This window comes from Tubulanus polymorphus, chromosome 4, assembly GCF_964204645.1.
Source record: "Tubulanus polymorphus chromosome 4, tnTubPoly1.2, whole genome shotgun sequence".
NCBI lineage: Eukaryota > Metazoa > Nemertea > Palaeonemertea > Tubulaniformes > Tubulanidae > Tubulanus > Tubulanus polymorphus.
The window spans coordinates 9,416,151-9,422,818 of NC_134028.1; the positions used below are offsets into that span (position 1 = coordinate 9,416,151).

General features: G+C 38.9%; 1 non-coding gene across 1 annotated transcript; it reads right to left on the reverse strand.

Annotated features, from left to right (window-relative positions):
• Positions 1-4,310: 4,310 nt before the first annotated feature.
• Trnas-gcu (transfer RNA serine (anticodon GCU)) lies at positions 4,311-4,392 on the reverse strand. The gene has a single exon. It is a non-coding gene; the product is annotated as a tRNA-Ser (tRNA).
• Positions 4,393-6,668: the final 2,276 nt, after the last annotated feature.

Consider the following 6,668-nt stretch of genomic DNA (forward strand, 5'->3'; position numbering starts at 1 on the left):
ATTTGTTTTTTTCATGACTTAATTCGCATATTATTTGTTCATCCCCGATACTATTTCATACTTAGCACGGCTCATTCCATAAGGATTTTATGTACAATAGGGAGCTTACTAAATTGTGTACATTTTGGCCGTGACGCACTGCAATATCGAGTGAAAGTCTGTATAAAAACTTTATAGCTTTCTAAACGATGGCAGCACAATCTACGTACTCGAATCGAACGCTTTAAGTGCTATGAATTAACAATAGATGTCACCACATGCCGACTATTAAAACTCATTAATATTCACGCATATTCGTTATGCTCGTGACGATTGGTAAATACTTGTCTTGGATTGGTTGCTGTAATTACGGACGCGATATTTACTTGTCACCTGAAGTTAGTATGAATCGAGCTCTCTCGCTGAACACTTCTCCTCGTTCTCCTGAGTGATCATAACATAAAATGCACAGCGAAATGCATTTAGTTGGTCCATAGCGTAATTAGAGTTTGCTGACAGTAATACGTATGAGTTCGTAACCTTCCCAGCTAACCCGAAGGCTCTTAGCCCAGTACCCAATTCCACAGTTGTAAGTTAGAGAGTTAACTGTGATTTAGAATTAGTTTATTTCCGATGAGTTAGATCACAGTCATATCTTAATACACAACTGAGTCCAGGTGACTAGAATGATACGATCTAAATAAATATACGCACGGGTCATGTTAATACATGTATTGTCTTCTCGTATCAAACCACGGATTTTCTCCGTAAATGCTAAATATAGTATGCGTTTACGTGTAGTTTAGTGAGTAAAGGAATTAGCCGGCTAGACCCCCTAATCTTTTTAAGGTCAATTTTCTTTCGTGTATTTTGTGCACATGCGTTTGATGATTAAGAAAAAAACGTTGAATTGTCTCAAGTTTTTTTTGTCTTGTCCCATATCATATTTCTACCCAGGAGTAGGAATACATTTTTTAAGAAGGCATTTCTTACACCTTGACCCTGCTTTTTATTTGATCGGTAGATTTCGTTTGATCTGTGCGTTTATTTGGTGTCCCTCGCAAACCCACCACACCAGCCGGGAACGAAATAGGGGGTTTGACCCTGGAATCGGAAATCGAAGTACAAATATAGTTGGGTGTTCGGCGGTCGAATTTAACGAATATTTTGTTTATTCGAGGTTTGGAAATGTTTGTAGATACTAAGGTGGGAGTATGAGCACAACACCTGCTCCCGGGGATCCGTCACTGCTACCATCATCGCCAAGATCCCTCACCTGAAGTTGACATAAACATAGATTACAGTTACTACGGAAGCGTCTTGGCACATGAATTTGTAAAAGAATATTTTCAGCCATATGCCAAGTTAGCCGAGTCGGAATTATAAATTGGTTTTCTCAATAGAAAAATAATTTTGAAGTTTATTCCTACTTAAAACTAACTCGGTTATTACGACTTGACCAACTCGGAATAAAACTCGACAATTTTTATGACAACAAACATGTCAATGGGACGCTACCATTGGCGCCCGTTAAAACTATGACATTGATTTCTGTCTGATATCAAATGGCTATCCACTGATGGGGTATGAAGAACCACGCACGCATACACAAGCCGGGATGGTGGAATATTGGCCTTTTAGCTGATATCCCAAGTGATAGGTATACATAGTCGAAAGTTGCTCTTAACTTAGTTGAGAGTTAATATAGCCACAGTAAAAGTGATCTACGGCGGTGTCGCTGTCAGGGGAAATATTGAGAAGAGCATTCGTACATTCTCTCATATTCCCACTGATCGTCTTTTACTGTCGCTAATTTTCCTACTTAATCAAATTTCTCCACCATTAACTCGCGGTTTCCACCTGGCTACACAAACCCATACTGACTCATGACTCTACAGGTAATAACCACAAAATGCCTTTAATGGCGGCCATTTAGACGTCTTATCGCAGGTAAGCATTACCGGAGTGCTTATCTGCAGGCGGGCAATCATCTAGAACAATGGCTACTTAATTATCGGTGAAGCGTAAAACCCAAGTACGAAATGCCACCTCACGGAATAACCCTGGAGTTATTAACAAGCGATTTATGCTCGGATTTACGTCAGCGATCGTTGATCATTTTCCAGTTAATGTGAATATTATAGGTTTTAATATTCAATGACTGGTTTTTGTTTCCGTAATGGGCGATTCCATAATGAACTGTAGTAAGAATTCCGCTCGATGTATATCGTCGCTACGGGCCTCCTTTAAATACATTCACAAGGAGAAAACTCAGTGAAGATGAAAAATAAAAGCAATTCTAATGAAAATACAGAAGCCTATATTCAAGGTGAAACTATGATTCCTTCTACGGAAGGGTACATTTAAAGTTCATTGATTATTCATAAGCAGATATATGTATTCAATTTAATGTCTAGCTTTCATTAAAACAAGATTCCGAGAAAACCTCACGAAACGATCCTTCAATACTAATTTTTATAAGACCTCTTAAAAAACTCATTTGACAAAGCATGTATACGTACGAACCATGTATCGATATCAGAAATTCATAAGTGAATGTTTGATAACCTCAATCAGCCGCTTGCCGGTTCAGACTGGTTGGAAGATGTTTGAATGAACCGGAACCGAAATTCCCAACAATGCGCTTCGATTTCAACAAAACGTTCTGTAAAATCGACTGCCGATCAAACAACTCTGTCCGATTTCATAATCAAACCCCCAGCTTTGTTACCGACAAACCCGTGTTTTGCTGCTGGTGGGTTTGTAATGGACACCAAATCAAAAGAAAATCCAACAAAATTTATAAAACCATAATGACAGGGTCAGTCCCAATCTTAAAATGAGAAAAATATGCAAGGGCACTGGAGTAAAACTGTTAATGGCGAACGGATACGTGTTCCTAACTCGTTTGCGAATTCCTAGCTTAAGCTACTAAAATCATTACTCAAAGATGTGTGCGCCGCGCCAGATAGTCACACTGAAGACAAGATATATACATACGCACAGTAGATGATGGAAACATTATTATCTGTCTCTCATCAGTCACTAGAAGCAAATAAATCGATTTATGATGGCGAAGAATTTGTCTCGGATAGCCGACACATCAATACCCAATAGTTTATAATAAATATCAGATTCCATTTATCGCAAACGAGCATGGGCCGTTTCAAGATATAGGGATCGTCAGACAGATTTGTCTTCTTCTATCTAGAATTAGTTCTTCTGGGCCTGGTTTTATAGACTGGTATAAACTTTAACCCCACTCTATTGCAAATGAATTGAGTTAGCCCTGGGTTAAAGGTAATACCAGTCATCAAAAACAGTACCCGATATCTTCACGTTGACATATGCCTAATTTATGCCTATATAGTTGCTTTTATTCAGGATAAAGGTCGACTTTTGATCAGGTTTAAGATCAGGTTTAGAATAGACATCAGCCGTGTCTGGATCGGCCACTTGCTGGACAACTGAAAGTTTTTTCCAAAGAAAAACTGAAAATACATGTAAATCCAAATTGGCCAAACAAGAAGAAATTATGCTTGTCCAATTTTTTGTGGTAAAACCAAATGTTTCAACGAGTCAATGATTCACTTGCAGCCCTTGCATTGTCGTATCAAATTTTCAAATTCCCATTCCCATATCAAGGTCCACCCCTTAGAATCTTAGATTTACCCTTATCCCTGCATGCAGTTTGCGTGCGCGTGGAGACAGTCCCCATCAACCTTGGAAGTCGATGTAGAGAAGGGTTTTTGAATAGATCGTTTTCTATTACTTACAATAATCAGTTCATAATTTTCGAACGAATTCCCAGCCGGAAACCGGTGCCCGAGACGGCCGTTATTCTAAGCTGGAAATCGACGATTGAAAAAAGTAGATTTATCGACGGTTGGAAGTCACGCAAAATGCGTCCATTGTACGAACAGACAGCAACAGGGAGATGAATTCGTTTGTGATTGCACAGGAAACCGCCGATTTATTCCTAAGATTGCTATTTCCGCGATGAATTACGTTTGTTCTGTAGAATCGGCGGCGCTCGAGTTCCCAGCGGCATCATTCGATGTAGGATGAATTTGATAAATCTCGGGGAATGCATTTGAGGATATCTGAAAGGGGAGCGAATTCAAATGATAATGTAAATTCTTTGAATGAGGATTTATTATTCAATTATTCAATATTAATGAAAGTCGGTTGGTTTTGTTTGATTGTTAAAAACAGGCGGATTGATTTTGAAATCAAAGTATACAGATACGGTTGTATCTGTATACAGATATTTGGTTGTATGATAAGCTTCGGTATTTTCGAATAAGACAGCCAATGTAAAACAATAAGATCGACGAGGATGGGATTCGAACCCACGCGGGCAGAGCCCAATGGATTAGCAGTCCATCGCCTTAACCACTCGGCCACCTCGTCCGTGCGGCAACTTGCGACAGTTTATAAAACCTATTCCAGTTTTTCCTCTTCAAAGGAAAAATCCAGTAGGCAGGAGCAGACGATTTAACAAAACGTCTGGTGAAGATGATTTCTGCTCAAGCCGCGCTCATCGCAGCCGGTTAGAACTATCATAAATCTAACGTAATCATCGCCGACGCGATCCAAAAAATATAAGAGACACGCAGTCAGAAACCCATTAAAAGAATGACTCAGTAAATGGTCGAATACAGGTAGCAATTAACTCATGAAATTATCAAATATTCATACAGTTCTCGAGAGGAGTCATCGACAGTCGGAAATTGCAGCATAATGGCGAGAGAATAACCATAAATCTTCGTACACCTGTAGTTTAACTCGACCCGCTATTTCTCATTAGCTTGTCTCGTATGCGTATAGCTCTCCCTCATACCGGTACGTAACCGACGGCTGTGTATAAACTGCTTTCTCCTTGCTCACTGTTCCCATCAGTGTCTCTTTAGCTCCTCTGTCTAGGAAGCCTATCTCCAAAAGCGTCTCCCATCTCTCTCTCCTTCTTCACATCAGTCTCTCTAACGATTGTACATGCCCCAGCCCTTGTTCTTTATTCAGATGAATCATTCTTCTTATTCGGAACGAAAAATATTTACTGATGCTATTTGCTTACAATACGTACCACCTAGGGTCCGTATGATTATTTTCATATCATTTCAATTAACGTACAAGAATAAGAATTAGAACTTAACTTTAAGGTCTGTGTGTAAATTAATTATTCCCAAGAAATAACGTATGAAGTAGATGCTTGTATATTGTTGGGTAAAACGTTTACTGCCGTTTTGCGCGATATGTGATCTAAAGCTGAAAAATGATACCTTGTTTCTGCCAATCGGCCGGATCACTATAGTAAACTACAATAAAATTTGAAATCAGTTCATTTCTGTATCTGGCGGATCTATTAAGGTTTATAGCCTTATCATGATTCTAATAAAAGTAATGTACAGGGCACCGGGTCAACTTTAAAGCTCTACCGAAAAAAAGAGAAACAAGGTATGAATCTTTAGCCTTTAAAACTAACATTTAAAACTATAATTGAACAGAAATGATAGCTGGAAGTTTGGCGGAGCAACGAGTGTAGACCTTTCCCTGGAGTCTCATCTTAAACAAATACTATTTTTGTTCGCATCGGAATTCCTGATTATTAATTTCTCTGAAATAGTCTACATGGGTAGATTTGAAATCAACTGTTGTCCGAAGACCTTTTGATTTTGTCTCGATTCAAGTGGTATTGTTAAGCGAAGTGGATATTGAAGAAATACCGTGGCATCGGAGCAGTCCTACACGTATACATTTGTCAATTGAGTCTTCGGTCTTCGGAGACCATTAGCGGTTATTGTTTGTCCATTATCTGAATGAAAGTGGTTACAACAGTGATGACTTATTTCTGAACAACTCCCTCGAGTTTTACTTGATCTACTCAGAACGTTTTAGTACAATATACTGACAGAGGTTAATATAAAACCCAATGAACCGTGCTACATCTTTCCCAGGGGCAACACAATACATTTTACCGGGGCCAATAAGAAATGAAAAGTTTCGTGAACAACGTTCTGGTGACGGTGTAATTTCGATGAAGCCATGAAAACCTATATGTTTGTTTTAGTTTGGCTATCTATTCCCTTCTTCGAAAATAAGAACTTGAGTTCGGTCGATCCCTTTATTTTACGTAAAAAGAATGTATGAATTATCCGTTTACAGTAACATTTAGTTTACTGTGACAGTGACATTTAGTGAAACACCCCCGATATACCGCCCTCCCATATACCGCCACCCCGCCTGCCGATTGCCAGATTTCCTCAATGTACATCTCTATACAAATATATAGTAAAACACTCCCGATATACCGCCATACTCATAATATCATTCAACTTCCATTTCCCAGAGAAAGAATAACCATTGTGGTTCGCCGAAAGCTTAGCGCCTGGAGCGCAAAAACCCATTTTCAGTTTGCTTCGTGACCTAATGATATTTACAAAATATCGTTTAACCTTGGGAAATTAATCACAATGATTACTCCAAGGACGGGTTCGATTAAATGTTATTTTCTATTGCAGTGCACAATGTCGGAGTATCAAAACCAAAAAGTCGTCAGAATTACCAATCAGTGACGACGAGCGAATCGCATAATGAAGACGAGATTCCAAGGCCAAAAAGATTGACCCTATAACTTTTGTTTAAAAAAAACAACAGAAACACGTTGGAAAGCGTCAATGAATATCCGG